At 34.7% G+C, this 25,811-nt stretch overlaps 1 protein-coding gene across 4 annotated transcripts in view; it reads left to right on the top strand.

Annotated features, from left to right (window-relative positions):
* Positions 1 to 25,811, top strand: part of CFAP299 (cilia and flagella associated protein 299) — a 615,622-nt gene that overhangs the window by 235,225 nt on the left and 354,586 nt on the right. The window lies entirely within an intron of this gene.

The raw sequence follows: 25,811 nt of genomic DNA, 5'->3' as shown, positions 1-25,811 counted from the left end.
TAGAAGTGTTAATATTTTTGGAATACATATTTACTTTCACTTTTTGTTAATATAATACTAGTAATATCAGTCTTCTGTAGGTCTTAAAATGTTCCAAGTCAAGGATGAAAAAAGGCAAATGTGACTTACAGAAAAATCCTCAGAAGTAGTGTGATGAAAAATTTATAGCAACAGAAAAATATGTGTATAAGGAGGTCTATTTTACTAAAGTTTTCTCAAAAAGTAGTTGGAATTTTTCTCACTGTCAGGGCCCTTGAAAATTTTACATGCGGACAAGATCCTCACTATACTTTAGAGAGAGAAAAGATCATAGTTTGGTCAGCCAATTGAATAGAATTAACCTGGACTTGAAATTAGGGAGATTCTTGGAGGAGTTGGACAAGTGAAGTTTAAGAGGTGAAGTTGGAAATATGGATAAAGAGTAAACTCTGATAGGCCTTGTAAATTACAACAGAAAAGTTTGAAATGTACCTGACTCTAAATAGAAAGAGCAGCTAAAAAGATGGGAATAAAGGCAAAAGAATGTGATGGCACAGGAATCTATCATAAGGACTTACAAGAAGGAACAAATGATCATTAGTGATCAAACAAGACAGGGATTAAAAAAACATCCATACAGATTAAAATATATATATATATATACATATATATGTATATGTATATGTATATACATATATACATATACATATACATATATACATATATACATATATATACATATATACAAATATATATATATATATATATATTTGACAAGAAAAATTCCATCTATAGTAAGGGTGGAAATTTGATTCCATAAGGTTAAAAAAAATGGCCATGGTTAGACATTAGACCAACAAACACAAATAGCTTTAGAGACCCAAAACCCACATTTTTAACCAAAGTGGCATACTTCCTCTCAAAAATATCTTTTTAAGTCTTTCTCTCCTATTGCAATTTCCTTTAATAATGAGTGCAGACTTATCCGCTCATTTACCCAGATAGAAGCATGTCAGTCACTATGGATTCCCTACTCTCTCTCTCACTCATGTTGAACGAACCACTAATTTCTCCTAAATATAAATCAAGTCACTTCACTTTTCACCCTCTCAACTATCATTTACTTTGATTCAAACTACCATTCTATTTTAAGTAAATTGCTATCATAGCCTCCTAAACGACACACTTATGTATTTTCTTACCCACCTCCCATCCATTTGCCAGTCACTCAATACATTTTCTTGTGCACCTGCTCATGCCTGGAACTGTTCTAGTCCCTGGGACACTGAGGTACTGCAGAATCCATGACCTTAAAGGGTTTATAGTTGAGAGAAGGAGATAGAAAATAAGTAAGCAAAATAAAAGTGGCACAATTAATTTCAGCTCTGGATAGGTACTATGGAAAACATAAAATAATAAAATTGAATAAAAATATATTGAATAGAGAGTAGTTGGTTGCTTTAGCTACAGTATATAGGAAAATCACTTTGAGGAGGTGACATCTGTTGGACTTGAATGAAGTGAAGAAGATAGCCACAGAATTTGAAGGGAGAGACACCCCAAACAGATAATGATTTGAGAGGGAGAGATAGCCCAAGAAAAAGGTACAGCATATTAAAAGTTCCTGAGATAATAGCAATTATGACATATTCAAAGATGGTAAGAAGACCAGAATGGCTGGAATATATTTATTGAAAGGGATTGTAGAGACAGATGAGGTCAGAGTGGAAGTCACAGCCAGAACATATAGGTTTTAAGGAATTTTGATTTTGTTCTTTAATTTTAATTTTTATATTCTTCTATTTTTGAACTAGAAAGTTGATGGGCAACTTAAAGAAGTAACCCTAATCTGGTTTACACTTTAGAAAGATTGATCTCACTGCTGCTGTGTGGGGTGGAAAATGTGTGAAGGAGGCCTAGCACAGAGGCAAGGAGGTAAGATAGGGAGCTTTTGTAATCAACCAGCAAGAGGTGAAACTCTTACAAGGTGGTACTATTAGAGATAGAGGGAAGTTACTGAATCCTGTCTGTGTTTTGGTGGCAGAACAGAAAGGACTCATTATTGTGTTTGATGTAGAATATTAAAGAAAGGAAAGCAAGATGACTACTAGGTTTTTGGCTTGAACAAGAGGTAGATGATGTTGCTACTCACTGTGGCAGGAGAACTCTTGAGGAATGCTGGTTTCGAGAATCAATAATGAAATTGTGCCGTGCTGGCAGTGTTAATTTTGTAATGCCTCTTAGGTACTCAAGTGGAGAAATTGATTGGTCTTTTACGTATAGGGATTTAGAACTTAGAGAAGTCTTGGCTAGAATATAAATCTGAAAGATACCTATACCTAAATGGTATGGAAAGTCATGGACTTGCAGATATTTACTAGGCAGAGAGTATAGGTAAAGAAAAGTGAAGTCCAATGATAGATCTTTATGAAACCCCAACATTTAGAGATCTGGAATGTGTGAAAGAGCCAGCAAACAATACTGAGAAGTAGCAAGTAGGAGAAAAGTAGAAGAAAAGTCAAGTGGGAGCAATGCTACAAACATGGGAGAAGAAGCAATTTTAAAGGAAAGAATGCTCACCATGTCAGATGCTGCTGAGAGGTCAAATAAGATGATGCCTAAGTTTCCCCTGGCTATTGTTAACAAGTTACTACAAACTGGGGGGCTTAACACAACAGAAACTTATTTTCTCACAGAAAGTCTTATTTCACAGAAGTCTGAAATGAAGATGTTGGCAGAACCAAGTTCTCTCCAAAGATCTAGGGGAGAATCTCTTCTATGCCTTTCCCTTAACTTCTGGTGTTTCTGGAAATCACTGGTGTTCTTTGGTTTGTAGACCTATCACTCTAATCTATGCCTCCATTATCACACAATTCTCCTTCTGAACCTGTGTTTCTGTCTTCTGTTTTCATGAAAATACCGATCATATTGGATCCTCCTCCCCAATTGAATATGATCTAATCTTAATTTTATTATACATACAAAGACCTTATTTCCAAATAAGGTCACATTCATAAGTACCAAGGGTTAAACATAACTTTTTTGGACAGCTGGGGGGCATGATTCAACCCACAACAAATGATAAATAGTTTGACATTGTTTTGGGCTAGGTAAATATCATGGTTACATTGGCAAGGGCTGTTTCAGTGATGGGAATGGGTAAATGTCTCATTGGAGTAGGTAGAAAAAAGAAAAAAGTGTGTAAGGTAGGGAGAAACAACTGTTTATTGATTTTTGCACTGTCACTGGAGTAAGGCTTGGAGTCCAAGTAGTTTGTTTTGTTGTGTTTTAATTTTAGATGGATAATATTAACCCATGTTTTATGTTAATAGGAATGATCCAGTAGAGAGAGGGGTATTGATGGTGTAGGAGAAAAAGGAAATGATTGATGAAAAGAAGTCCTTAAAAGGAAGATCGGGTCCAGAACACTAGGGAAGGGTTTGTCTTTGAGAGGGGCAGAAGCCATTTGTAAAGTTATAGCAGGAGGGAAGAAAGATCTATAGGCACACCAGCTAAGTTGGTTGGTGAATTTGAGTTTGGGAAGATGAGACAGCTCTGCTATGAGTGTATCTATTTTTTCTGCATTATTGCTCTGAATGATCTTTAATTACATCATTATGGATTTGTCTTTTCCCTAGAGAAGGCCTCAGATTTAACTTTTATTGAGTATGCTAAAGAGTTAACATTGTATGTTGGATGGGTGGTCACTGATTTTAAAATTGGAATCTTATCAGACTCATAGTTTGCTGACACGAAAATAGCATGGTCATTTATTTGGGCCTTTGAATTTGTGGTATTATTGTAATCAGCAGAATACATACCATTATATCAAGAGTGGCATTTAAGGCTTAATTTTCTATTTCCTACTCTAGTCTTAAAGCAGACTCCAAATGGGTTTATAGAAAACTATAAGAGAATACAACATATTTTAGACAAAGCTAATTATGACGATCACAAGCTTATTTAAAAGCCATTTAGTAAATGGATATGCTTTTTAAAAAGTAGTCCTATAAAGTATACAATATTCATGAGATTTGAATCTATATTAATTTGCTGTCAGCAGAAATTATATGTGAATTTTATGAGGTCTGAACTCTCCAAGGGACATGACTATTTCCTAAGCATTAGTATTTCTCTACATAGTGAGTACAAAATAAATGGAGAATTTCAACCCAGAGGCTCACTTGCTACTCTTTTTGTTTCATTTTAATGAAAGTACACACTGGAAAAATTATGATATAGTTTTAGAACTGACATAATTGATCTGCATGGCCTAATAAGGCTTGAAGGGCTAATTCCATAGCAATTTTCTTAGGTAATTTTTGTTAAATGCATCTAGGAAATTAGAAAAAGATTGGATTTACTTTCCCACACTCACAACTTTTTATTTTATTGTTAAGTTGGGTGATCCCAGGTTTCAAATGCTATTTGGTGTAATTGAATCTTGTTCTGGGTGTTCTCTTTCTCTCTCTGGTCAACTAATTGCAAAATTGATTTACTAGTTTTCTCCATTTAGGCCTTGAATTTACTCTGCTATAGAGCCTAGAGCTTGGGGAAACGTCATTCTTCTCTGTCCCCACTTCACAGTGGGCCTCCACCCTAATACTTTCAATGCTAAAGTTATAGGATTACTTGCTTATTGTATACACTCATACCATTTCTACAAACCTACTGCATAGACATGTAGTCTTAGCTTTATGACCTGGGAAGGAACAGCGTTTTATGACAATTAAAAGTTTGTATAACTGTTACTAAAAGAATACAAACTCTTGGAAATATAATTCCTTTAAAGATTTCAGTGGAGGGGCAACTGGTTGGCTCAGTCGGTTAAGTGTCTGACTCTTGATTGTGGCTCAGGTCTTGATCTCATGGTTCATGAGATTGAGTCTGACGTTGGGCTCCATGCTGACAGTGTGGACCTGCTTAGGATTTTCTCTCCCTCTCTCTCTGCCTCTCCCCTGCTCTTGTGTGTTCACTCTCTCCCTTTCCCTCTCTTTCAGAATAAATAAACATGTAAAACAATAAATAAAGGTTTCAGTGAATCAGTGGGTCAAATGCTATGGACTTAAATATTGTTTAGATAAACCATTTTTAAGTAAAGCTTGTATTAATCTGAAGATTACTTGATTTAATTCAATAATCAATATTATGAATGTCTCTGAATTTCATATGTAGTATATACTGCATACAAGTGTATGTATAATTTGTGAATATGCATATATATACATATATAAATACTTTATACAAAAACAAACACATCCTTTCCTTACATTTTCCCCCAAATGCTCTTGTTTTAGATTAGACAAAACATTGAGATTTATGTACAATTCATATACAAAATGTTAAAAGGATTTTTATTAAGTATGTAGTGCTTCATATGACAGATACAATGTTTTCCTACTAAAATAACTAATTTAATTTAGCTTAAATTAAATTAAATTAAATTTTTAAAGTTTACTTATTTTGAGGTGGGAAGGGGCAGAGAGAGAGGGAGAGAGAGAATCCTAAGTAGGCTCTGCTCTGTCAGCCCAGAGACTGATGTGGGGCTCAATCTCATGAACTGTAAGATCATGACCTGACCCAAGATCAAGAGTTGGATGCTTAACTGACTGAGCTACCCAGATGCCCCTAAATTTATTTTAAATGTGTTCCATGCATGTATGAAAATGTTTCTACCTCATGAGTCGTATATTAAAGATTTAAAAATTCTTTAAAAACTAAAATAATTAACCATTTCTTTCTCATTTATAAGGAGATTTATTGTTTTCTGAGAAAGTGTAATTTTCTAATTGCTTATGCTAATGAAGTTTTTAACACTACCACCACAGTGAGGCATTCATTAAGTGCATGTTTATGATAAGTGCTTGGAAAAAAAAATTAAGTAAGTTTGGTTCTAGATATCCAGAAACTCTGAGGCAAATCACACTGATGTGTAGATGGACATAAATTTATGGATTTTTGGTAGTCTTTCAGGTTTTCTGTATACAGTATCATGTCATCTGCAAATAGTGAGAGTTTGACTTCTTTCTTGTCAATTTGGATGCCTTTTATTTATTTTTGTTGTCTTAGTTCTCTGGCTATAACTTCCAGTACCATGTTAAATAAAAGTGGTAAGAGTGGACATCCCTGGCCTGTTCCTGACCATGGAGGAAAAGCTCTCAGTTTTTCCCCATTTAGGGTGATATTAGGTGTGAGATTTTTCATATATGGCTTTTATTATGTTGAAGTATGTTCCTTCTATGATATGATACTATATACAGAAAACCTGAAAGACTCCACCAAAAAACTTCTGTAACTGATAAACGAATTCAGTAAAATTGCAGGATACAAAAATCAATGTACAGAAATCTGTTGCATTTCTATACACCAATAATGAAGCAGCAGAAAGAAAAATTAAGGAATCAATACCATTTACAGTTGCACCAAAAGCAATAAGATGCCTAGGAATAAACTAACTAAGGAGATGAAAGACCTCTATTCTGAAAACTGTAAAATACTGATGAAAGAAATTGAAAATGACACAAAAAATGGAAAGACATTCCATACTCATATATTGGAAGAACAAATATTGTTAAAATGTCTACACCACCCAAAGTAATCTATACGTTTAATGCAATCCCTATCAAAATGCCACCAGCATTTTTCACAGAGCTAGAACAAACAATCCTAAAATTGTATGGTACCACAAAAGACCTCGAATAGCCAAAGCAATCCTGAAAAAGAAATCAAAGCTGGAAACATCACAATTCCAGAGTTCAAGTGGTATGACAAAGCTGTAGTCATCAAGACAGTATGGTACTGGCACAAAAACAGATACATAGATCAATGGAAGAGAAAAGAGAACCCAGAAATGAACCTACCACTATATGGTCAATTAATCTTTGACAAAGCAGGAAAGAATATCCAATGGGAAAACAACAGTCTCTTCAACAAATGGTGTTGGGAAAACTGGACAGCTACATGCAGAAGAATGAAATTGGATCACTTTCTTATAGCATACACAAAAATAAACTCAAAATGGATTAAAGACCTAAATGTGAGACCTGAAACCATAAAAATCCTGGAAGAGAAGGTGGTCACTTCTTTGACATCAGCTTTAGTACCTTCTTTCTAGATATGTCTCCTGAGGCAAGGGCAACAAAAGCAAATATAAAATATTGGGACTACATAAAAATAAAAAACTTCTGCACAGTGAAGGAAACAATCAACAAAACTAAAAGGCAACCTACAGAATGGAAGAGAACATTTGCAAATGATATATCTGATAAAGGGTTAGTAGTCAGGGGAGGCTGGGTGTCTCAGTCAGTTGAGCGTCCATCTCTTGATTTTGGCTTAGGTCATGATCACAGGGTCCTGGGACAGAAACCCATGTCAGGCTCCATGCTGAGTGTGGAGCCTGCTTATGATTATTTCTCACTCCCCCTCTGTCTTCTCCCCAACTTGTGCACTTTCTCTCTCTTTTAAAAAAAAGGTTAGTATCCAATATATATAAAGAATCTATAAAATGCAACTCCCCCAAAATGAATAATCTAATTAAACAATGGGCAGAGGACATGAATAGACATTTTCCCAAAGAAGACATATAGATGGCCAATAGACACATGAAAAGATGCTCAATATCACTTATCATAAGGGAAAGAAAATCAAAACTACAATGAGATTATTTCTCACTTGTCAAAATAGCTAAAATTAATGACATAAGAAACAACAGGTGTTGGCAAGGATGTGGAGAAAGAGGAACCCTCTTGCACTGTTCGTAGGAATGCAAACTGATGCAGCCATTCTGGAAAACAGTATGGAGTTTCCTCAAAAAGTTAAAAATAGACCTACCCTACAATCCAGCAATTGTACTACTAGGTATTTACCCAAAGAATACAAAAGTAGTAATTCAAAGAGATACATGCACCCTGATGTTTATAGCAGCATTATCTACAATAGTCCCATTATGGAAATAGCCCACATGCCCATCAATTGATGAATGGATAAAGAAGATATATATACATGTATATATGTATATATATACATATGGAATATTATTATGGAAAAAAATATATATTATAGAATATTATAGAATATTCTATAGAATTTATTCTATATTATTAGAATATTAGAATATAATATTCTATAATATTAGAATATTCTATAATATTCTATAGAATAATAGAATATTATAGAATATAGATATTCTATAATATTCTATAGAATAATAGAATATTATAGAATATAGATTAATAGAATAATAGAATATTCTATAGAATAATATTCTATAATATTAGAATATTAGAATATTATAGAATATTCTATAGAATAATTCTATAGAATTATAGAATATTACTCAGCAATAAAAAAGAATGAAATCTTGTCATCTGCAATGATATGGATGGAGCTAGAAAGTATTACACTAAGGGAAATAAGTCAGAGAAAGACAGGTAACATATAGTTTCACTCGTATGTGCTATTTAAGAGACAAAAGAGCAAAGGGGGGAAAAAAGAGAAAGAGAGAAGCAAACCATGAAAAAGATTCTTAACTATAGAGAATAAACTGATGGTTATGAGAAGGGAGGTGGGTAGGGGGTATGGGTTGAAAAGGTGATGTGGCTTAAGGAGTGCATTTGCTGTGATGAGCACTGGATATTGTGTGGAAGTGTAGAGTCACTATATTGTACACCTGAAACTAATATTACACTGTATGTTAACCAACTGGAATTTAAATAAAAACTTTAAAAAATCAGATAACTAAGCGTATTGTGTGAATACGTGAGATATTCATGTGAAATATTCACACAATGATTTCTGAGAAATCATTTTCTTAGAAAAATCAGTGAAAATGTTAAATAAGTTAAATATTTAAATGAAGCTGGGATTAAAAGTGTTCTTTTTTCCCTTGCAGTCTCCAAAAATACCTTTACAGAAGTGGTAAAATTATAGAGGTTGCTTGAATGAAGATGTAATATCTTGAGAACATTTCATGTCTGTGATAGAGACTAAAGAAAATTTTAATGGTCAAAATGTGATGATTGTGCGAAGAAAATACTAGGTGGAAATTAGAATAAAGAAGTAAAATGGGTCAGTGTGAGACAATAGTTTTCTATTTCCTTCTAGATTACTCTGAGCTTTCTTTACATAGTTTATCAATAGGTTTATCTCCTATTTTGGTATCTATGATATAATGATCTTTTAGTTTTCTTACTTCCTTCTGACTTTTGATTTCATTCTCTTTCTTGAGCTGACTACCTTATACCTCTACTTGAAGCTGCATCCTTTCCACTATGCACATTTTTCCTTGGAATCATCCAGATCCTATACATCCAGCCCCATGGATCCACTGCTGTATGTCTATTAATTAATTTATTCAATTATTCATTAAATGGTGATAGCTATTCTATACTAGGCATTATACTGACTTCTGGAGAAACAAATGGATTTCAAGTGCCTTATGAAGCTAAAAGTTGCTTGGGAAAGAAAGTCAATAATCAAGTAAGCATACAAAAAATCAAAATTACAACTGTGACAGGTGCTATGAAGGAAAAACAGAAAAATCTCTCATTGCATATAAATGGATCAGGGGATGATATCAGATTTTCAGACAAAATAATTAGGACATCTTCGTATGGAGAATGAACTACAGAGAGAATAAAACATGCAAGATACATGCCAATACATGCAAAATCAGATTAGAAAAGATGAAATAATAGCTTGGATCAGGAAGATGAGAGGGAAGACAAAGAGAACTGATTTGAGAGATATTTAGTAGGTAATATTGAAAAGGATGTGGTGACAAGATATAGTTAAGACCAGGGTTGAAACAAAGGGAGTGGACATGGATAACTGGCCTCTACAGCTGGAGAGATGGATGGATAAATATGGTGCACTCAAAGATCAGAAATGGGGCAAAAAGAGATCATGGATCTGCTTTTGGGTATATTGAGTTTGAGTTGTTATGACAAAAGAAGTTGTTGAAATGTTAAGTAGATAACTGAAGAAAGAAGATCTCCTAAAGTATACTCCAGTGTTTATCTACACATTGCTATGCCTCAGATGCTTACATTTGTATGCACTGAAGTTAATTTTCTTTTCCTCCTCTACTCCTCAGATCTTACATCCACTTGGTCACCAAGCCCAGTCAACTCTACCTTGTAAATATGTCTCAAATTAATGTGGGGTAAAAGGTCAGGAAGCCAAAGAGATAGGCAACAGCCATCTCTAAGGGCTCTGTTGTGCTGCGCTCAGTAGCATAGTGCTCTGTAGATGATGAGTAACACTCAAAGAATTTAGACAAATGGTTGATGTGATCAGACATGCATTTTAAGAATACACTGGCAGCAGTAGGTGGGAATAAATATCCCTGTAGGAGTGGGGAACAAGATAAGAGAAGGGAGGCCAACTGAAAGGCCACTATAACATTTTAGATAATAGATAGTAAAAGGCTGGGATAAAGAAATGACAGAATGAATAGTGGATAAAGATGGAGTTCAGTAATTTTGGAGATAACTGCAAAGCATGTTATTTGTTTTGATGTAGGAAATGGGGGTTGAGTACTATTCTTGTGTTTCTATTTGGGGGATTCAGTGGGGCATGAGCAGTTGATAATTTTTAATGGGGAGACAAGTGTGATCCTAGCATTAGAAGATTTACTGTATTCGAGTGGTTAAGAGCATACAAGTTAGAGGTGGATAGGAACTAAATTCAAGGTCTAGATTTATTGCTTACCCAGTATGACAGATCACAAAAGGTCTGTGCTAAGTTTTCCAAGCCAAATACCCTGTTCTATAGTAGAGGGAGTAAAAGAATACCCTCATCATAATATTGATTATTGAAAAGAAAATTCAGAAAAGAAAATTGGCACACTACATGATACATGACAAATATTTAACAAATGTGATTTCTGCAGTAAAAGAAAATTATAGTGTTGCTAGAGCTACAATAGTGAATAAAAAAGAAATTGTAGAAAACATGCAATAGTTTTCAAGGGAAGCACTGAATAGTTTTGCATCTCTTTTTAGAAAAGATAGTTGAAAGGTTTCCTTAAGAAAATCAGATATAGATTTTGTTAGAGATCTAAAGATTGGTGGCCATTAGCAAGATATTATAGAAATCAGAATATTAAAACAAATACTTTACGTAATGGATTTTGTTTTATGTTATAGGAAACCATAGTCTACTTTATTACTTTTCTACTCTCTGCAAACCACTTTGCTATTTGCCATAAACAAAGATGGAAAAGACATTGACCCTCCCTACACTATTTCTAATGTAATAGGGATTACGTAACTCTTTTAAGTGGCTAAGTGGCAGAGTGGGGATGGGTTGGGGTGAGTTATCCTTTTTCAGATGGTAGTAAACTAAGAATCCTGAATTTATTGAATGGAAAAAAAAACAAAAATAAAATATGCCCTTCCTAATCAGAGACTCATGAGGATTGTAATGAAAGGTCACATGCTGTTCCGGGCTGAGAAAGTGGAACCTGTTGACACTTATTTTCCCACTGAATGTTGACTGTGTAAACAGTTACATGGCTGACTAGTTTGGGCTTTGAAATATGCATTATTGAAGCTGGTATAAAAGCACTGCTTACAACTTTTCCTTCAGAGTCATTCAAAGAAACCACTGTACATGGGTAAGGAAAACCTATGAATTAGGCAGTTCCTAATATACCCATTTCCTGTGTTGAAATCTCTATGAAACATAAGATTGCGTTGTATATGACCAGTAACATTGTGCTGACATGATCTTTTCCCTCCTTGCTATTTTCCAACTTCTATAAAATGTTCCCTTTCAAGAAAATGAAGGTATTATACAGATGTTTATTTCCTTTTTAATTGAATCCATGCCTGTCCATTAATAAACCCTTATGGAAATTATATGACTCATTCAATGGTACCTTCATTTTAAACAAATGACATCAGTGTTTGGAAAATAAAATGCACATCAACCTACATTTTACTGAAAAGAGTATAGTTGAATAGATCTTTAATTCTTTAGTTCCTAGATAAAAAAATATGATATAGAGATAGTGAGAAATTTTGGAAAGAGCAGATGTTATAGAGCCATGTTAATCTGGGTTGATTCTTGGATTTCCCACTTATTACAGGCTAACCATTACTTTCTAAACACTAAACACTATTTCAACTGTACAGAGCCTGAGTTTTCCTAACCACAATATGGAGGCAATCATTTTCATACAGTTGAGATATTTCTAGAAAAAATTGTATAATGTTTAAGGCACAAATAAACTAATACTTAGTAGGTGTTTAATAAAATATAAGGAATATGTATTCTGTAAAAAATAAATTGTAATATGAGTTTTGTTACTTCTGGTTCCCTAGAAGTAGAGCCTAAGATGCAGATTTTAGTGGAAGGAGTTCAATGAGAAAGGTCTCTCATGTGAAACCCGTTAAGGGCATGATGGAAGCATGATAGTATAGAAGACAAAAGTGGGCAGAGATGTCTAGCTTCACTCTGATCACACAGGAAGCACCAGTGCATGAATTGTTTCAGAGTTTGCTTTTTCTGGAGGCAAGAGGGGCGGTGTGCTATATATACATTCTCCTTCCCCCTTCCTGTGTCTATCAATTAATCATCAGCTGCCGAAAGGGTTGGGGAAGGAGGGAGTAAAGTGGCTCAGGTCAGATAAGGGCAGTTCTTTCTGAGGAGAGAGCAGGTGTGAACCATTAGCCATTAACACCTGCAGCATCTGGAGCTGGGTGCACCAGCCTGGGAAAGGGGATCTGGGAGGGACACTGCCAACATGCACTGCAGATGCAAAAGGTTAGTTTTAGCCATTTTTGAAAGAAAAGAATGCTACTCTTTCAATAATGTAATTGTATATACGCAAAAAAGTATTTTTGTTTAAGATATTTAAATTTATCAATCATTTTTATATGAAGCTTTAATTGCTTCTTTAGTGTCCCATTTCTAAAATGAGAACAGCTATTTGAATTAAAATAAAACGTATTTTACTGCAAAGTCCTCTCCGTTTACAAATAATCATAAGTGCAAACATGGTTTTTGGGTCCAGAAATTTTGCATATATAATAAACTTTTCCATTTAAATCTTAACCCACTAGTACATGTTCCCATATGTAATGGGTGCTGTTTTGTTGGACTGACAGAATCAAGGCAGCAAATCTACTCATGATTCAGAACCAGCATCATGTCAGAATGCATTCATGAAAGACATGTTTGTGGATATAAAAACTGTGGTCATAGGAGTGGGAATATAGTTTACTACTTTCTAAACACTGAGCATTTTCAAAGTTAGTGCAATCTTTTTTTCAAAGTTTTAATTTAAATTCCATTTAGTTAACATGCACTGTAATACTAGTTTCAGGCGTACAACATAGTGATTCAACACATCCATACATCACCTAGTGCTCATCACAAAAAGTGCACTCCTTAATCCTCATCACCTATTTAACCCATCCTCCCATCTACCTCCCTTCTGGTAACCATCAGTTTGTTCTTTATAGTTAAGAGTCTGTTTCTTGGTTTGCTGTTCTCTGTTTCTTTTTTCCCCTCTTTACCCATTTGTTTTGTTTCTTAAATTCCACATATGAGTGAAATCATATGGCATTTGTCTATCTGAATGCTTTTGGGCACTTGTGGAATAGAAAAAAGAAGAAAATTGACGCAAGTCGCTAAAATTTGAAAAATGATTTGCTTGGTCACATTATTGAGTTGCTATAATTCCCAAAGTTCTACGCAAGCAAGTGACTTTAGCTATTTGTCTAATAATGAAATGTAATAGGATTGTTTAGACATTAATAGAAGTATGAATAACCTAAGAATGCATTGCTCCTCTTTGTAAACAAAAATAAGGGCAAAAATGGTAAAAGTCCTGCTGATTTACTCATAGCAAATGCTCCAGTAAAGTTTATGTGACGCTTAAGTCCACATTCCTTTTAACTACCAATCTAAAATCCTTAAAGTTCTGAAAACCAAAGAAATTTTTAAAATTTGGAACTGAGTAATTTGGCAATGAAACCTGATCTGAAATGAGACTATTTATAGATTTTATCTCATTTAGTGTGGCTGTCCCTTTGGTTCATTGCAGAAAAAGTAATGTGTTTGGTTATTGGATGCTGTCCTAGGCTTACCTGGGAATGTTGATTTGTATATGTATACCTACCATATTACCTTGCTAAAAGAAAAATATTCTAGTTTTAAAACAATTCTAGCTCCAGAGTTTTCAGATAAAAGATTATATGAATATATATATATATGTGTATATATATATGTATATATATTCATATAATCCTTCTTTAATATATAATTCTCTATATATTATATCTATAATTATTTATATCTATAATTATATATATAATCCTGTATATATTATATATAATATATACATGAAGTATTAATTATGGTAAAATGAGCTACATAAGAAAACAAAAAACATTTTAATGGTCTAATATAATAAAAATTTATTGCTTTCTCACTTTAGCTCTGTTGCTTATCCATGTTAAACTCACAGTAGGGCTTTTTCTGTTTCATGTACTTATTCAGGGACCTGTATTGTAGATAAGCTCCATTATCTTTATTACTTAGCTTCTGAAAATGCTCTGGATATTGAGAATCACTCAAGGGAGAGAGAAAGAAGAATCATTCAGAAGATTCTTTACAGGCCAGAACTGGAAATCTGGTTTACAGTACTCTGTCCTGGACTCAGTCATATGGTCACACTTATTTGGGAAGACTGGGAAATATGGTCCATCTGAGTGGCAGAAGGAAAGCAACATGTTATTGGTTATGGTACCTGCCACATATATGTATGTGTATATTATTGCTATGTCCTATTTTCAAAGCAAAGGACTTAATTACAGAAAAATTACTTCATAATTAAGGCCATTAGTTATCTTTAATAAATGAATATGCTACACTTTCTAAAAATAATGGGAAAACTGAAAAATAGGAGTAATGTTGTAGATAACTAGCCTTATCATATAATAACATATTAAAAAGCTACCCTTATTAAGACAATATGGCACAGGAACATGAATCGATTCATGCTCTACTGTACTCGTAATCAGATAAATGAAAATTAAAGTGAGTTATATATTTTACATACACAGATAAGAAAAAAAAATAAAATGGCAGATCTTGCCAAATGCAGGTGAGGATGTGAAGAAGTAAGAAATCACATTCAGTGATTCAACATTTCATACATTGTTAGGCAGAGTTCAGAGACCAGTTTAATAAGGTCTGATAAAGAGAAAGATGTGCATAATCTTTAAACTAGTAGATATGTATCTGTGAGAAACTGTCAATCATGTATGAGAATGTAATTCCAAGCACATGCATTGTAGCATTACTTAGAATATAGCAAAGGAACCTAAGTGTTCATAGACATGAGAAGTTGTGGCCCATTTATAAAATGGGACATTACACAGCAATCAATATGAAAAGTAGGTGTACTCTGTATATCAGTGTGGATTGTCTTAAAAACATCATGTAAAGTTAAAAGAAAAAAAGGCATGTTTCTGAATGATATGTGCAGGATGACCCTCCCTCAGTCACTGACAAGTGCTGTTCCTTTCTATATCTCAGTTTCCTTATCTGCCCATTGGATTAGTGACAATAACAAGTTAGTAAAATGGACATGAATATTAAAGGAACCACTGCTGGCAAAGTGCTTAGAACATTTTTAGAATACAGTAAACAACAAAAATCATTACTTAAAATTAAAAATTTAAAAACCATACAAAATAATTGACAGTCTTTTTTTATAGATAATCTCATGTTCTAATCATAAAAGCTATATGAGGATTGGGGCATCTGGGTCGCTGAGTCAGTTAAATGTGTTAAACCTGTGACTTAGACACAGGTCATGATCTCACAGCTCCTGAGTTCAAGCCTTGCGTCGGGTTCTGTGCTGACAGCTCAGAGCCCAGAGCCTCCTTAAGAGTCTGTGTCTCCTTCTCTCTCTACCCCTCCCCGACTCATGCTCTGTCTCTCTCTCCCTCTCTCTCTCAAAAATAAGTAAGCATTAACATTTTTTTTTAAAAAAAACTACATAAGGATAATACACACTGAATTTTGGAAAGTCGTTCCATTGTGCAAGGTAGGAGGTGGTTAGAAGGGTAACAGGGAAGAAGATAGAAATGAAAATAGGCTCTTATGTGTCTTATTTCTATACAAATTATGGTGCCAGTATGGGAGAATAGAAAGATTTGAGTAATCTACTTAGTTGGATGTTGGATACCTGAGTATTAATTGTGGTAGTTATGTTAATAAGTGTTAGGTGTGTTAGCCTCTTTTATAATTTTCTTTATGCATGAAGTATTTCATAGTCATAAATGGAAGCAGGGAACTATTTTTGGAAAAAATTTAAATGAGTAATTACCAGTGAATTTATTATGTCAAGTAAAATGTTTATAAAGAATAAATAAAAAATGTAGCCAAAAGGGCAAATCTTGGGGTGGCAACTTAGAATTCTTTTTTTCTCTGGGAATGGAACTCAGATTCAGAAGAGGCCCTCTAGAGGCCATGTGTGTCCTGCCTATTCCTGTCCTCTCAGGTAACTGATTTATCCTAGGCCAATTGGATTCTGTTGATTGGGAAGGAACATTAGAAATGGTGAGTTAGAGAGCCAAGGAATTATTGACACTAACCCCTTTAAAGAAATGGTTCATGACCAACAGCTGCTGAAGTCCCTGATCTACTCCTATGTATGAAATATTCAACACTACCTTTGAATCTGGGAGAGATAGAGGCACCTGGGTGGCTCAACTGGTTGAGCGTTTGACTTCGGCCCAAGTCATGGTCTCACGGTTAGTGGGTAAGAGCCCCACTCTGTGTTGACAGCTCAGAACCTGGAGCCTGCTTCAGATTCTGTGTCTCCCTCTCTCTGCCCCTCCCCCCCCCCCCTCTCTCTCTCTCTCTCTCTCTCTCTCTCTCCTCTCTCTCTCTCAGAAATAAAGAAACATTAAACAAATTATAAATCTGGGAGAGATATATTGCAGGACCATTCCAAAAATTCTTCATTTTGCTTACAGTCCAATTTTTGGTTTACAGCCAAGGAACCTTGACTACAATCTTAAAACGAGTAAGGTTTCTCTCTAACACAGAATCCTTTTGTGAGAACAGTAGCTTCTAGTTCCATCCATCCAGAGGAAACCACAAAAAGCATTGGTTAAGTTGGAGGCTATGGATTCATGCTCTATGGGCATCTAAGAAAGCTATCACTTCCTCTCAGTCCACTTCTATATACCGTGTTTTCACACAGCAATTTAAAGGTTAACTAAGAACTATTGAAAAATTGCTACAAACTTTGGAAAGAGAAAATCAGAATAGAGTGGCTCCAATAAAATGTAAAATTATTGTATGTGCTGATATGGTAAGGGCTTTTATTTTTGAAATGTCTTATGTTAATGAAATTGTAAAATCTGCTTCCCTAGATAACTGTAGAAACATTTATAGATTGTTTTGGGTTTGGACATGTGTAGTGAGAGCCAAGTATATTCATGAAAGTATTTGATCCTTGATGCAGCATGATAGTAATATTTTTTTCTTCAAATGCATAAATTTAAAAACTAAAAACTTCTGGCTGCCTAACATTAACAAACAAAATGGCTTTCAAATTGTGAATGATTCAAAACAGCAATGAAAAAGAAAAATTCTTTTTTCTAATAAAATGCAATATTTTATTAGAAATGAATGAATTAAATAGCTCTTCTGTCAACAAATAGTTTCACTTCTTAAAACTAACAGTGGTCCTCATAAGGAAGATTCTAGTGAAAATAAGCTGTCAGAGAAGATGTTGACTGTACTATAATAAATAACAGAGCTGACCTTCAGAGCAATAAGAGGAATACAACTTGTGATCACTCTTTATGAGTAGTTCATTACTCTTTATTTATGAGCATTATGGCAAAATCTAATTTGCAGAACGTGATGGTGAACTTGGCAGAAAATTGTAATACCTAACAATTGTAATTTAATGTTTTTAGTATTAAGAGCAAATTGTATTGCATCATATTCAAAGGATTTTCCTATTAATTTTACAAACAAACTTTAAGACATTGGTATGTATGATCTCAGCAAGGTTTGGGTCACCAACACAAATTTAGCAATCATGTTGATTTCTCCTTTCCTCCTTAACTCCAGTATGCTATGAATTAATTCAATGCTCTTGACAGCTAAGCTTTTGAAGTAGTATTCTGTTTAGATGTGATAGCTAAAAGGAACCAGAGTTGGACTTTCCCATTCCTGTCCCCTACTCTTGAGTCCCCGGGGAATGGTATATTTTACAGCTGGGTCTTCACAAGGTTGTGTTCCTTTAGGTGAAAAAAAAAATTCTCCAAACAGTAAATATGTTGGCATGTGCTTTTCATTGGACCAGTTCTACATATCTGACCATTATGAGTCTGTATTTTTTACTCATCCTGAGTAGAGATGTTTAAGGGAAGGGACTAGATTGAACCAATGTCTTCATTGCAGTCAGGATAGCAAGAATAACTACTTCATTTAGCATAAGGGCCAAATACATTTATATTCTTCTTTAGATCTTGAGAGATGGGCAGAAAATCTCAGAAGGGTCAGTTTATCTTTCATTCTTTTTTTTTAAATCTCTATTTCTCTTCATGTTTAACCAACTTTTGCAGTGTTAACAATTACAATTATAAAGATAGTTGTCTTTTGTTGAATGCCTGTTTTGTGTTATTACTCATATTTTGTCATGTTTCTTGGCATGAAGTCGGTCATAGTATTCCCTTTATAATTTTAATGTCTGAAGGGAAATACTGCTATCCACTTTCTTTCCTGATATTAGTGACTTCTGTTTTCTCCTTTTTTCCTGAGCTGTCTGGCCTAAGTTTATCACTTTTATTGATTTTCTCATAGAACCAACTATTAGCTTCATTGATCTTTATTGATTTTGTGTTGTTTATATCATTGATATTTGCTCTTTATTATTTCTTTTCTGCTGCTTACTTTGGGTTTAACTTGATCTTCTTTTTCTAGTTTCTTAAGATGAAAGTTTAGGTTTTTGATTTGAGACTTATTTTCTAACATGGGTGTTTTCATGCTATACCCTGCCCTCTAAGCACTGTTTTAGTCCACAAGATATTTTGATATGTCACGTTTTCATTTCCATGCTATTTATTTTTTATGCAGTACAAATTACTTTCTAATTTCTCCTTTGATTATTTGACCCATAAATTTTCTAAAATTTGTCCGTTTTTAAGTATTTGGGTATTTTTCAGTTTCCAAATTTGCCTCAGTGTCTGTGATTAATTTATTAACTTTGATTACCTATTCCTCTTATTCCTTTTCCGTCCTGATCTTATCATTTGAGATGAAGAGGCTGAAAGACATATCACTGTTAACTGATGTGCCTTCACTCTAGTATTTGTTCTTAAGTGATCTCTGAGGAGACTAGAGTTTTTTGTTTTGTTTTGCTCATTAATTTTCTGTTTCCTAAATTACTTCTGTGTCTTCGAGGCTAAATCTTTTCTTGTATGTATTTGTTGCAAGATTTTCCTGAAATGTCCAGTGATCCTTGGTTATTCATTCATATTTAAGAAAAGGGCAACTTAAAAGTTGACTGTGAGCTCTGACAGCTTTTGCATTAACCTATGTATGATTCGTCAGGAGACTTGCCATTAGACAGAGACTTTCTTAAATGTGGAAGACTTTGTTCTGTGACACCCAGTGCTTGCTCGCATTCTCTCCAGGGGTTTTGTTCAGTTTCTCTAGGTCGTAATCTTCAGTCTTTTTTCTGGGCATTTAAGGGGCATGGCTGTCGGGCTATTGATAATTCTGTTCATGCAGGTGGAGTGTATTTTTGTTTGACCTTCTCGACCCCACTTCTCACTCCTTGACTTCTGTGTAACTATAATTTCTGAGTTCTGAGCTTCTCCATGGATTAGCTGATAAAACTGATTTTCTTATTGGATGCAGTGTTTTCTCTTGTCCTTCCTTTATTCCTCCATGAATAAGCTCAACTATGTCTGTACGTCTTTTATTAATAATGCTAGATATATTTTAATTCTCAACAATTACAGTTTTTTATTTTTTAAAGTAGAATTATGTCACTATCTGCTTACTACCAAGAATCTAATGTTTGATATAAGCATAATATGTTCATGTATATATGTAATTTACATATACCTATATAAAAAGTTTTGTTCATTTATTAATGGAGTTTTTGGTAAAGCAGATGTTCCCATTTTTAAAAGCTTTTTAGGAATAACAGGAGAAGTAATATCTGTATCAAACGATATAGGAACTCTTTGGGCATTATGTCTGGGTGGCTTGGCAATAGATGCTACTTGATAAGCCATTACGAAGGTGACTTTTTGATGCAAATGCTTTCTGTACCTTATTGGATGGGAAAAAGAGTGATTAAATAAAATTATCTCTTAAGTATTTAAAACTAATATGTCAAAATGAATATAAAATTCAATAAAGTGATGTTGTTTACGGGGGGTTCTATAGACCTAAGCAATGAAGGTGTGTCATTGAAAGGAAATTGCACGCCACTTTGGCATCTGTGATCAGGTATGAAATAGTTAAATTATCGAGCAAGGGAAATTATGCACATATTTTCCTGTGTGTTTTCTGAGATGATGGAGTTCTCCAAGATTCTTGGAAAAATATTTGAGGAGGAAGAACATCCAGTTCCAAAACACTTTCCTCTTTGGGGGAAGTGTTGGCAGGGAATGAAATACTTAGCATTCGATACCTGGCCCCAGGCAAGGGTTCCCGTCATACTTGCAGGTCTTGGTGTGATTCACCTGGATGGCATAGAATTGAGAAAATAAAAAAAATCTCATTTTCTATTATTATCTTTTTGGAGTTGGGAGAGGGAGAAAGGGAGTGAATATGGAAAGGAGAGAGGGACAAATACCTTTAATGCCGATTTCATCATGAGCCATAGCATCTTAGAAATGAAGAGAGTGGAGTTTATCTTGTTCAGCTTCTCTTTCAACTGGGAATAACTTTTTCAGCTTTTCTGGCAGATGGCTATGCAGCCTCTGTTTCAATAATTTAAATATTTTCAATGATAGGTAGCTCAGTTCTTTGCAGGTTATTTCTATTTCAGAGCATTCTAATCATTGATAGTGCTGGGAATATCTACCTTCTTTTATATTCCTCTTCTTGAGCAATATAAAATAATGCTGTTGCCACAGTGTAATGTTTGAAGAGAACTTTCATTTTTTTTTTCTTTTGAATTTTCTGGGCTTTTTAAAGTTAAATTTTCTAATTCCTTCAATCACTGTTTAAGCTTTCAGTATTCTCATTAAATTTTTCTTGTTGCTCCCCCATTTTCAATATCCCTTAAAACTCAAAAAAATCATGGGGCGCCTGGGTGGCTCAGTCGGTTAAGCGGCCGACTTCGGCTCAGGTCATGATCTTGCGGTCTGTGAGTTCGAGCCCCGCGTCGGGCTCTGGGCTGACAGCTCAGAGCCTGGAGCCTGTTTCAGATTCTGTGTCTCCCTCTCTCTGACCCTCCCCCGTTCATGCTCTGTCTCTCTCTGTCTCAAAAATAAATAATAAAAAAAAAAAAAAAAAAAAAAACTCAAAAAAAATCAAAGTATAGCATACAGATACAAATACATGACTCATAAATGAGCAGCTGCATAAATTACCATAAAATGAACAAACCATTTGATCAGTACCCCCAAATTAAAAAAAAGAACATTACAGGTGATCACATAAGCCCCCTTCCAGCCCATTTAGTCACTACTTCCCTAACCCCAAACATAATCACTATTCTAATTTCTAATGCCATTGAATAGTTTTGTCACTTTAGAAATTTTATATAAATAGAACCATATTGTCTGACTCCTTTAACTGACTCCTTTAACCATATTGTCTGACTCCTTTAACCATATTGTCTGACTCCTTTAAATTTTGTTTGTAAGAGTCACCCATGTTATTGTGTGTATTGTAGTATATACTATTTCATCTCTGTGGTTTTCCATTGTATGTAATCCAATTTATTTTTCTCTCTTTTTTTTTTTTTTTTTTTTTTCTATTTCTGAACAGTGGATTGTGTATAGTTTGGGGCTGCTGTGAGCAATGGCACTGTGAACATTCTTGTTCATGTCCTTGTGCACAAAGATATATGATTTTCTATTGGATGTACATTTAGAGGTGAAACTGTTAGGTCATAAAATATGTTTATGTTCAACTCTAGTAGATAATGTCCCTTTTCAAAATAACTGAGCAATTTATATTCCCAGCAACCATGTATGAGAGCTCCTATTGCTTCATAGTCTCTTTAACATTTGGTACTTCTGTTAAAAAAATTTTTTTAGGGGTGCCTGGGTAGCTAAGTCAGTTAAGCGCCTGACTTCAACTCAGGTCATGATCTCATGGTTTGTGAGTTCGAGCCCTGCGTCGGGCTCTGTGCTGACAGCTCGGAGCTGGGGCCTTCTTCGGATTCTGTGTCTTCCTCTCTCTCTACCCCTTGCCCCCCCTCGAAAATAAATATTCAAAAAAATGTTTAAAATTAATGTTTATTTATTTTTTAGAGAGAGACAGAGACAGAGAGACAGAGACAGAGCACAAGTTGGGGAGAGGCAGAGAAGAAGGGAGACACAGAATCCCAAGCAGGCTCCAGGCTCTGAGCTGTCAGCACAGAGTCCTACTAGGGACTCAGACTCACAGACCACAAGATCATGACCTTAGCAGAAGTCAGATGCTTAACCTACTGAGCTACCCAGGTGCCCCTAGTATTTTAGTTTTTTATTTTAGAGATTTTAAATATCTCCGTGATGTTATCTCATTGTGGTTTAAATTTGCATATCTCTGATTATTGATGAGGTCTTCATATGTTCATTGGCCATTTGGATATCCTCTTTTTGAAAAATGTCTATTCAAGACTCTTGTCCATTTTTCTACTGTGTTTTTTCATTTTTAACAATTTAAGATATTTTCCATATGTTCAGGATTAAAACTCTTTGTTGATTATTTGGCTTGGGAATATTTTCTCTAGCTCTACTTTGACTCAATCTATTAATGGAAGTTCCTAATTTTAATGTGGTACAATTTATTAGTTTGTTTTGCCTTTATAGGTGGAGTTTTTCTGTCCTGTTTATGATATCTTTGCTATCCCCAAGTCACAAATATATACTCTTATGATATCCTCTAGAAGTTGTATTATTTATATTTAGATGTATTTTTTACCTGAATTTACTTTTTTGTGTGTGTGGCATGAAATAGAGGTCAAATTCCATTGAGATGCTTATTGTACATCCCAGCAAACATGTTAAACAGACATCGATGTAAAAATTTGGACTTCGGAGTGGGAGTCTCCATCAAAGTTGAAGTTTGGGGCTTGTTGAGTATACAGATGTTCGTTAAAGCTATGAGATTGTATACTATTGCTAAATACATGAGCATAGGTTGAGAATAGCTTGAGGGGAGAGCCCATATTACAGCTCCAATATGGGTCTAATATTAGCCCATATTAGACCCAATATGGGTCTAATATTAGCCCATATTGGAGCTCCAATATATGACCTGAAACTAGGCTCATTACTTTGCTACATGATAGCGCAGACTACAATATACTAACACGGAGCACAGTATTCTGTAGATTTCTGTCATCTAGACACTACCTGTAGTAGTGTATCCCGATTGTATTGTCTTATGCCACCATCAAGTCAGGATATAAACTTAACTAAAATGTTATGGCAAACCAGAACATCATATTTTTAATTTGAATTGTCATTAAGCCAAGCCCTTCATTCTGCACTAAAAGAATTCATGAGTTTGCTTATAAAAACAGCAATTTACATTTTTTTAAACACTCTATGATGCTTTCATGTTATTCAGGTCATTTGTCCCAACCTCTCCTAATATTTTGGAATCCTAAGTAATTAATGCACCATGCTTGCTATCTCTCATACATCCACACATTCAACGTTTGTACATTTGATAGGCAAGTGGCTGATAGCAAATGTTGGATCCTACAGGATCATGTCCAGAAATCTGTGACTGGTACACCAGGGACCTTCCTCCTTTAGCTGACACTGCTTCTGGTTTCAAACCTTGTTTGAGAAACGCTGTTCAATTACATCTAAACTTCAGTCATCCAGGTCGTATTTCCTCAGTGTTTCTAGGAAGGAAATCTTGAGAAAAGCCATTTCTCTTTGAATTCTCACTTCATATAGTCTGTAGTGGGGCACCTAATACTAGAACCTTGGCCTCATTCTTATCAGAGTAAATTACTTCCAGTGTCAATTTATTTCACTTCTGCAAAAAGCACTATCCACAAAATGTTATGATCCATGCCCAGATGTCACACTTGACCTCTAGCCAGCTCCACGGTGTGAAAGTACAAACTTGGTGCACAGTAGTTTTTATTCAGCCAAATTTAAGGAAACATCTCTGAGCGTGTGTTCATTTCAGTTGCGACATTTACAAAGTGCCTGTTTTATACAGTGCACTGTTTTAGATGTTATGAAGGGCATAAAATGAATTATGGATCCCTGCCAACTCACCTTGTGTATCATCTCTAGGTCTGTCCCTTACATTGCTGTTGAACCACGGCACTATAATCTTAACTTCCTTAAGAATTTGTTCCTAAATTATATCCTGCGATCTCACTGTTTCTTAAAAGATACCACTATACGTTGTTGCAAGACACTTTCTAAGTTCTTAACTAGCAGTGATGATATTTGGCTTTTTACAAGCGTGTGCCTAACTAACATTTATGCCCTGTGAACCACCTTTGATACCCTGCTTTTATACAGAGAATTGATAATGAGAGATAAGAACACTAGGTCTTTTAGAGGATAAGCCATGCAGTTAGTGGTCCAGAGGGGTCTAGAAATAAATTCCCTTATCTCTGGTCCTGTTTTTCCCCCCTAGTTCACAAAGTTTGACTTCAAAATTGCAGAGGTATTGGATTTAAAGACCCCTGTTAACAATGAATACAGACTCAAAACTCTCTTAGGTGCACCTCATGATTGCGTTGTTATGAATTTCACGTAAAATAAGGTTCTGCTGCTCCTGTTCTTGCAAGCTACTACTGTTACACTCCCAGGAAGTCTTTGAGGTCTGAAACTTGTGTTTAGGTTGTAAGGGATCGTTTATTCCTGAGACATTTACAGTAGTGCTTTTGTAAGGCATGTGACCAAATCATAACATGTGCCTTTAGCAATAAGGAATGAAGGTTGTTGATTATCAGTAGGAAACTTGGATGTTATACACTTGAAATTGGGATACAAAACAAAACAAAACGCTAAAGATTACCACATCTCAAAGGGAAAAATTAGTAATCCATGAATAATAAACAGAGAAAATATTTTCAAAAGGTAGGGTGTCAAATACCTCTGAGATCAGTTTAGCATATATGATCTGCACTTATATACAGCAGATTACCTAAATTCAAACTGACCTTGGCCACTGTAGAGGGCAATATTTTTGAAAGAATGAGCTGTATTAAAACAGTTTCTGCAATGTATTACGCACAAATATGCTTTCCTTCCACGTTAGGCATGCAGAACTTTTTCCCACCTGTTTATTTTTCCTTAAACAAACATATTATCTGATATAACTAGTCCAAAGAAAATTTTCTCTTCCTCTACGTGAATGAACTCCGCTCGTACCCTTTTGCTAAGTCCTGGAGCTCTAATGTAGTTCTTATATTACATCCATGTCACCTTTTGGAATCACTTCAATGGTAGAGTGCCTTGAATTATTTTCAAACATTTAATCACCTTCTGTTTAAGTCAGTTTTCTCCCTTGACAGTGCAAATTTATTTTACAAATATAACATATGATAATACAGACTGGGTTCCCTGTGCTATTATGAAATGAAAAACAAGCTTTGTCTCAGTCTTTATAGCTGTAAAATATGACAAAATTAATAATGT

This window comes from Panthera leo, chromosome B1, assembly GCF_018350215.1.
Source record: "Panthera leo isolate Ple1 chromosome B1, P.leo_Ple1_pat1.1, whole genome shotgun sequence".
NCBI classification, from domain to species: Eukaryota; Metazoa; Chordata; class Mammalia; order Carnivora; family Felidae; genus Panthera; species Panthera leo.
This window is presented reverse-complemented; position numbering and strand designations above follow the sequence as displayed.